At 43.7% G+C, this 9,116-nt stretch overlaps 1 long non-coding RNA gene across 1 annotated transcript; it reads left to right on the plus strand.

Moving 5' to 3' along the window:
- Positions 1-957: 957 nt before the first annotated feature.
- Positions 958-7,314, plus strand: LOC112060352 (uncharacterized). The gene is made up of 4 exons (XR_010601679.1): positions 958-1,226; positions 4,145-4,299; positions 5,083-5,201; positions 6,907-7,314. It is a non-coding gene; the product is annotated as an uncharacterized LOC112060352 (long non-coding RNA).
- Positions 7,315-9,116: the final 1,802 nt, after the last annotated feature.

The following is a 9,116-nucleotide window of genomic DNA, read 5'->3' on the forward strand; positions in this document are numbered from 1 at the left end:
TGGGAGCTGACAGACTGGCTATTGCTGGGCTTCCCCCCACAACCCCCCACCTACACTGACCCAGCACATTACCTCAGTGTCTGATTCCCACTGCACCCAAAGGAATGACAGGAAGGGAGGAGGGGGAAGAGAACCAAGCCAGACTCTCTGCCACCCACAGTTCATGATCCCACATGGGGAAGTACCCATCACTTTCTTTAGCATGTGATTAAAGGCTAAGCCCCTGTGAACATGAAGCTTAGAAGGTCTGTCTGTTTCCACTTTGTTTTTTTTAACCTCACTCCCCACAATACCCCAAATTCCCTGTTCATAGATAACACTAGCCTTCACTATTGTGAATACTCTGATAGCATAATTAGTGTACTTTTTGGCCCAGGAGCAAGTGCTACTTTCAGCTTACATCTACATCCCCACTAACCAGGTGTTAACAATTGACAGGCAAAAGGAAAAAGAGTGGTAGTATGCTGCTTTTTCTCGCTGAATGAGGTATAAAGAGTCCTGAATGTGTTATTTTTACTGCTTGTTGCCTTAGAAATATCAGGAATATTAAGTTAAATTCCTTGGTTTTGCTGGAGGATTTCTGAGCTGACTCCGCTATGTAGGAAGGTAGCTATCTCATCCTTTAATTTAAGGCTTGGGATGTTGAATCTCTAACAAAAGGAAAGAGACTTGCTCTCAGTTGCTTAGGCTAACAAAAGGAAAAAAAAAACAGAATTCTAGACAGTCTGAATGAAACTGATCTCTCTTTTCAATTAATCAGATTTATAGCTGTACCACTTGTAGTGTCATAACCGTACCTATTCTCCACCAAAGTAGGCTAGACCTGAATTTCTTATGGAGGAAACAAGCAGGGAAAACAAATCAAATTTAAACAAAAAACAACAAAGAGAAAAAAATACCAGGCCTTCTTGATATATTATAACCCAACAAAAAAGGCACAAACCTATTTTTAGTCCCTTTGCAAGCTGATGTCCTCACTGACTATGTTCTCTGTAATAGAACTGTGTTTTCTGACTCTCAGATACCAAGACTGCATATTATTGATGCTCCTATTAACCATGTTGTCTTCCTTTGCATTCAAGTCTGGAAGGGAAATTGTAAGAGCCCGTCCATGCTCAGGACAACCTGCAATGAAAACACTACATCTTCAGGGGAATCTCCATGCACAGGGACATGCTCGATGACAATCAATGGATTAATGGACAATCTGTGTGAAGATAGAGAGGGTGAGGAGTTACAGCCCCTCTCTAACTGTGCAGTGTCTTCCCTTCTGCTGTTTGTTAACTTCCCTCTTCTATAACAACCTGAAAATGTTACGGGCCAGAATCTGGCTTCTTTACTGTATGAGCAGTCCTTGTTGAAATCAATGGAACGGCTCACAGAGGAAGGTACTACTCAGGTTGAATAAGAGTATCAAAATCTGGCCCTGAAGATATATTTGAACCAATATTTACAATTCCTAGTTAGTAATTATAATTATTGATACATACCCTGTGCTTGGAGTAGAACTGGAATGTGCAGGGCTGCTTTTAAAAATGACATTAGATACCTTAGAGCAGTGATTCTCAACCTGTGGTCCATGGATACCTGGGGGTCTGCAGACTATGTTTAAGGAGTCTGCGAAAGACAGATTGAAAACTGACTGAACAGAATTCAGCTATATTATATATACATATATACACATACACCAGTTTTCCAAAGGGATCCTCACCTCCATTAGAAATTTCCAAAGGGTCCTCAAATGAAAACCACTGCCTTACAGCTTCCTGGTGTTTTCAAGAACCCCCAGAGGCCAAGGATTTTTTACAAGGAGAGGGAAGGACTTTGGCAGCCTGGGCCCTTTACCAAATGACATGTAGCCTTATTGCCCTAGATCTATAATTTGGTGATAATTACTTGTTATTAAATATTTTTATAATGCAAATATTTTGCTTAAATCTGTAGCAGGAAGCCAAGCAGGAGGGAGCTAGAGAAGGTTCTAAACAGAAGCTCCTATGGTGAAGGAGAAAGAGAATGAGTGTAGTTTTAGGGATAATACTGTTTCCCTTATTCTAATAAAGTTACTTGTTCACTGTGACCTTCTGTAGACTAGGATCTAAAGTATGCTGGTACCATGTTCAAGCTAACACTTGTAACCAACACACTCTGGAGGTCTAGGCTAGACAAGGCCGGGTTCCCTTAACACGTGTTGAACTGGTCAAGTTAAAGTCTAGGTTCCCCCTTTGCCTAGACAAGGGCTGTGTTAGAAGGAAGTACATTTTCTGTGTCTTTCAATACCCAGGGAGGGTGTGACATTTGGGTTGCAATTATTCAGACCAGTGAGAGGTTGTGTCACTTCTTGCCATGTCACCCTGGGTGCCTTTAATGCTCTGCTGCTGTGGCTCACAGGCCAGACACCAACAGCCAGCAAACACACATGCAGCTCCTGAGTGTGTGCGCACTGTGCAGCCCTGGTTCAGCGCTCTGAACCCAGCAGCCTGACACAACACAACAGCCTCACCCTGGTCTTCACCAGATTCATTACTACGCACCCAGTTTCTGTGGAAAACATGTTTTTAGTGTCATTTCCCCACCAGAGGTAGGAAAACTATTTTTTTTCTTGTATCACTCTTCAGTAGTAGTGGCATAAGAAGCCTGTTCTACTCTCAGAATAGATTATCCAAATTCTCCCTTTCCTTTATTTAACTGGAAACTGATCGCATTTGCATAAGTGGCAACTTTACCTTTTCTATTCTTCTTTTTTCAATGAGGAGACTTCTTCTCTGCTATGTCACTTGCTCTGAGCTTGTTGTTGTTCCCCATCCTCTACTCATCACATTAGATTGTAGGATTTTCATGGCAGGGACCATGTTACAACTCAGAGGGGGCCCTTTCTCAAGCCATTAGGAGCTACTAAGATACAAAGAAAAAGAAGAATCCTGTCTTACACACACACACACACACACACACACACACAATATTTAGGTCACTGATTTACCATATATACTTGTTCATAAGTTACATTTTCTTAGTAAAAAAGGGAAGCATCGGAGAAGGGGGTCAGCGTATGAACGGGTATAGAGAGGGGGAGAGGTGGGACACAGCCCCTCCCCCCAACACAGGGAGCAAGGAGAGGCAGCACAGTCAGCAGAGCCAGAAGGGAAGAGGTGGGGCCAGAGTCTCTCCACTTCTGGCCACGCTGCTCTCCCCCCAGTCTCAGAAGCAGCTGCAGCTCCAGGGCCGGTATGCTGCGGCCGCACCACCCAGCCCTGCTTGCTGGAGCACACTGCGGCCACGCTGCTTAGCAGTTCTGGCCAGGCCAGAGACATCCTACCCTGGCCCGCCCAAGCTAAGGTGAGAAGGGATGGGATGGGGAGAGTGTAGGGGTCCCAGGCTAGGGGTGGGGTCACGTGGGGGTGGTCACAGGGGTTACTCCCCTGACCCCCAGCTTCTCCCCCCCAAAATTTCCCCACCAATTGCTGTCCTGGCCCATCAAGGTAAGCAGCTGGCGGGCCGGGACACTTTGTTTACTTAGGTTTACCTCTGTGCCTGTGGATGCTCGAGGTAAACAAACCATCTCGGCCTGCCAGCGGCTTATCCTGATGGCCCAGGAGCCAAAGTTTGCCAACCCCTGAATTATAGGGCCAGCTTATGAATGGGTCATAAAAAATTTCCATTTTTACTTATCCATCTTGGGGGAGTCGGCTTATAAATGAACCGGCTTATGACCGAGTATCTATATATCAGTATTTCAGGTTAAGGGAAAACAACTGAACAAGCAAGAACCATCACAGGCTGCATCTCAACAACTGAGAACAAAATGGCAGCTACTGCCTTCAGGCTCCTAGAAAGGCAAACTTGAGGCACACAGGAAACAAAAGCACCAGTTTCACAGTTAGACGGGGGAGCATGCACGACATCACTTTGCTCTAAGCAATGGTTCCCTAAATGAGCATTGAACCCATTCAATGATAATTAGTGGAATGTAAGACACACTGTAAAATGCAAGACAACTGACAGCTGTGACATTGCACCAAGAATATTTAATTTTCCAAAATGTACTGATATGAACTGGGAAGCTATTTGCTTCCCCGCAATATGTGATGGGAGTAATTAAACCATTTGTGATGCTGGGTAATGATCTTCTTTACCCCCCTACCCCCAGGAAGAAGCGAGTGTCTGCTCTGCCCCCCAGGGTGGATGCTGCACAGGGGGAGATGTTACTACTTCTCAGAGCAATCGGGGACCTGGGATGCCAGTATGCGAAATTGTTCAGGCAGGAAATCCCAGCTGCTTGTTGTTGAAGATGAGGCTGAGATGGTAAGTCTGGGAACATCCCACACAGTACCCAGCAATCAGCAAACCCTCCATGTCATTCAGACACTTGACTGAAAAATACAAATATACCCTAGGTTTTATCAGAACCTCTGACCAAGCAGGCTCTCCCTGGGAAACTGTCTGTGAATGGGCCTTTATTTCCCCACAAACAAGAGCCCTACTTGGGAAGACGCCAAGAGGGAGCAGGGCCTGGCCTTTCTTCCCTCTGGCTGCCATCAGTCCTCTGATCGATTACTGAAAAGCTGCTCTACCAATTCAGTGAGCTTCCCTGGGTCTGCGTGAGGCAGATGGGGAGGTGCTTCAGGTGCAAATGTAGAAAGCAGAATAAGTTGTGATCTGGGAGGAGGTTGGGGGCGCGATCACAGCTTTTTCACAGTCTGCTAATGCAGGAAAGGCTTTGCTTTGCTGTTGAGTGTGAGTTTCATGCTGTTGAGGACCTGCCCAGTCTCCCTTTGGAAATGTAGAGGGTAGATTCCCTCTGCAAGGTAAAAAATGCCTGATTTTCATGTCTGGCAGTTCACTTGGGGTCTGGCTGTTTTAAGCAACTCTTATGTTCTCCCAAATGCAAGACTTTTGGAAAAAGCAGCTATAAGGATTGCCATGTGCCCTAAGGCTGTTCCAACCAAACCAGTTACAGGTCTGGCTGAGTCCTTGTCTTTCACATGTATTTCGGTCTCAGGTCAAAATAGGTATGTGATTGCATGAAGAATGAGGCAGAGCTGAAATGCCCCATCAGTGTGTAATGTATTTCTGTTTAATCCACAGGAATTTATAGCAACCAGAACAGAAAAGAAATATTTCTGGATTGGATTAATCTTTCAAGAGAAAGAGGGAAGATGGATGTGGCTTGGTGTCTCCCAGTTAGAAGGGCACAGGCTGAGCTTGTGGGTGGATTTTTCTTTCTATAAATGTTAAGTTACATTAATATAAATGCAGATACAGCTCTGACCCCATAGCTCCCAGCTAAGTAATTCCCAAAGCACAGAGCTAGTACTGTGATTGAAGGCACATATTTAGTTCCAGCTTAGATTTCAAAGTCTCCAGTATGACCTGTTCCACATATAGTCACAGTCTTTAGAAAGCAGTGGTGCTGGTGATGCTGCATGAAGGCCTGATCCTCAATTTCAAATCACTGCATTCCATTGCTGCTTAGGCCCTATCTACACAATCGTTTTGGGGCTGTTTTGTAGAAGTTTTGCTAGGTCTGTATAGCAGCCCCATGAAAAACCTCTAGGGCTTGTTTGTACTAAGGTTATGGCCACATTGTAACTTAAGTTAACTGATTGCCAATTAACTCAATTCAAGTTACACAACTATACATGTTAGTGTAGACACTGTACAAACATTTGTTCCTGCTGGTCTTGGGTCACCCTACACTGAACTCTAGGAACAAGTGTTTATGGAGTGTCTACATCAGCATGTACCATCACGCTAATTAATTGTTGATTAGAAATTATAGGAACAAAAGTACAGGACCAAACACTTCAGTCTAGACACAGCTCTAGTGTAATCATGTGGCACCAGAGGAAAAAGAAAAGTGATTTGTATTTGTGGAGTTTACCTTGGGGCTGCCACGTGGGGAGAAATCTTCATCCCTGTGACATCAACAGGAATGCAAAACTCCCATTGACTTCAGTGGAACCAGGATTTCATCTCTGAGGTTTGTACTAGTGCAGCTACACTGGTGTAGTTACAACTGCACAAAGCAGCCTCTTCCCTAGACAGGACCTTACTTGGCATCAAAGTGAAGTTGATGATCCCTTTATTCTCTTCTTTGGAAATCAGGTGGCTGTGGGCAAGGTGAGGATACCCAAGCTGGGAGAATAAGGTGCACTGATACATATCGAAGTGCAGAGGGCACTGCAGGGGCACAGTTATTCAAATGGTTTAAAAACGTACAAAAATAATTTGTAACTTGAAAAATTTTTCAACCACGTCTGGCAATGGCACAAACCAAAGAATGTGCTGAGTGCCTGGGGATTTTCTGTGTTCATATTTGACCAATGTATTATGTGGCCAGGGTCACCACAGTCCCACCAGCCTCAATTAGTGTCCATCAAGTGAGGCCTGTAAGTACTTGAAAGTGACCCTGATGCTGCCTGCTGTTAGTATTAGATCGCACTTGGACTCCAGGTTATGCCTCAAACCCACCTGCAAACTTCCAACATGTATGAACCAGAGGTTATTGGAGAGTGGGACCACTTGGGTTGACTCTCTGGTCTGTCATGCAGACCAAACATTTGGATTCATGTAGCTGAAAACTCCTCCCCACCTCCTCACTATTAAGACTCACCATTTCTCCTTTGTGGAAGGGTTTTCCTCCTCTTGCTGATAAAGTTCATGGAAATGAGGACCTCTGAATTCCTCCTACCAGTGTCTGCTCTCTGTGAATCCTTGTGCAAATCCCATCTGTCCAATCAAATGGATTGCAATGAGCCTGCATATGCCAGTCTAGCCGCATAAGAAAAAAAACACACACACAAAAGTAAAAAACCCTGGATCCCTCCTCCCAAACTCTGTTCCTGTCTTTTCATTCATTACCAAATTCTGAGCTAACCTCTCAGTGAGCAGCTTTTGTTTTCTCTTTAGGGTGATGGTAAATGGAACTGGAGATGGCAAAAACTGTTCTGCTTTCAACAAGGAGAAGTTACACCCTGAGAAATGCCTGATTTCGCACAGATGGATCTGCAAGAAAAACGCAACCTCGCTGGCTCCCTAGAATAACCCAGAACATTAGACACCGTCCCTTGTAGAATGATGCATTTTCTTGTACTTTGTGATATTTTAATGTAAATAATCATAAGAGCATTGCATAGAAACCATAGCATTCGGCAATCCTGTGTCAATTGACCTCTGGCTGTATTAGGGATAGGTTTGTATTGTAACCTCCTGTAGCTCCTGGTGTCCAAGGATAGACGATGTTTAGCTAAACAGATTATAATAATTGATGCACGATAAAATGGCTGTGACTATCTTTTCTGTATTAAGAAATGACTCATAAACACCTCTTTTTTTGCTTACTTTCAACTTTTGTATTAAGATTTTCAAGTAGAAACTCTTATGCAATGAAAGGTTATTTCCTGCCCCTTGGTGCAGCTGCATTAGTGGGAACCATTTTGGTTCCTCTGACCAGCCGTGCCCAAAGATGACTTATGTGTACATTGTGAGTAAATGTCAATATTAATTAACTGGACAGGAAAAATACTATTCTAACACATGGGGAACTAAGGCACTTTGGCCCAGATCATAGAGTCATAGACGTGTACAACTGGAAGTGACCTCAATAGCTCGTCTACTCCTGTCCCCTGTACTCAAGGCAGGACTAAGGAATAACTAGACCGGGGGTTGGCAAATGGGAATTGCGGGACGTGAACCCCAACCACTGGCAGCTGCGAGAGGCTGTGCCTGTGGACAGTCAACGTAAACAAAATGTCTTGCAGCCTGCTAGCAACCTACCCTGATGGGCCAAGTGCCGAAGGTTGCTGACCCCTGAACGAGACCATTCCTGACAGGTGTTTCTTTAACCTGTTCTTGAAAACCTCCAATAATAGAGATTCCATAACCTCCCTAGGTAAACTATTCCCGTGCTTAGCTACCCTGACAGTAAATTAGTTTTTCCTAATTTCCACCCTAAACCTCCCTTGCTGCAATTTAAGCCCATTGCTTCTTGTCCTATCCTCAGAGGTTAAGGAGAACAATTTTTCACTCTCTTCCTTGTAACATCCTTGAAAACTGTTATCATTTCCCTGCTCAGTCTTCTCTTCTCCAGATTAAACAAACCCATTTTTTTTCCAATCTTCCTTCATAGGTCATGTATTCCAGATCATCATTTTGTTGCTCTTTTCTGGACTTTATTCAATTTTGTCCATATCTTTCCTGAAATGTGGCACCCAGAACTGGACACCGTGCTCCAGCTTACACCTAATCAGTACAGAGTAAAGTGGATCCACATAGAAAATTAGGCCCGTAACATCCCTTGATTTCAGCGGAGGTTAAGAGTCTAAGTAGATTTGTGGAGCTGGGTGATTAAATGACTCTCCCAAGGTCACAGAAGAAATCTATGGCAGAGGTGGGAATTGGAATTAAAACTCCTGAGAGACAATCTACTGTTCTAATTTTCTTCCTTGAATTATGTAAAAGCTTACCCAGCATACACCTTCTTTTTAGACAGATGACGTTGTTTTCACCAGATGCCCAGTTATTGTTCTATTTAATTCCCAAGATACTATAGATGTCTTCATTATTTCTGAAAAAGGCTTCATTTTATTAAATGATTACTGTGTAAGATTCTTTGTTGCATTAAATACTTGCTTTGTGTCTGACCTTATTGCAACAAGGTTACAACCTGCCTCTGGGAGAGGAGTGTAGTTAAAAGCGTAGACACTGGATAACCACAACTAGAACAATCAATCTGAAAGATTTGACCTGAGCTGCCACATTAGAGACCGGGGTGAAATCCTGGCCCAAGTGATGTCAATAGTAAAATGCCCACTAACTTTAAGGAGGTCAGGATTTCTATTTCTAACTGAGTCTGCAGTGAGCTTGAATAACCTCTCTCTATATTTATTTTAAAATGTAGTATGTGTGCAGCACCTTAGAGTGGATTGTTCCCATGGCCTTGGTCAATAAGAAGAGTAGTGAAGTATGAACACAAAGAGCAATTAGCAGAGGTGATACAAGCTTGTAGCAACCACTATCAATGTGTAACTTACATTGTTGAAAGTGGCACATGAGGAGCAATAAGTGGAGCCCACCATCGATCCCTGAGCATTTCAGATTCCTTGCAAAGGGGTTTGACC

The sequence above is a fragment of the Chrysemys picta genome, chromosome 1, assembly GCF_011386835.1.
Source record: "Chrysemys picta bellii isolate R12L10 chromosome 1, ASM1138683v2, whole genome shotgun sequence".
In the NCBI taxonomy this organism is placed as follows: domain Eukaryota; kingdom Metazoa; phylum Chordata; order Testudines; family Emydidae; genus Chrysemys; species Chrysemys picta.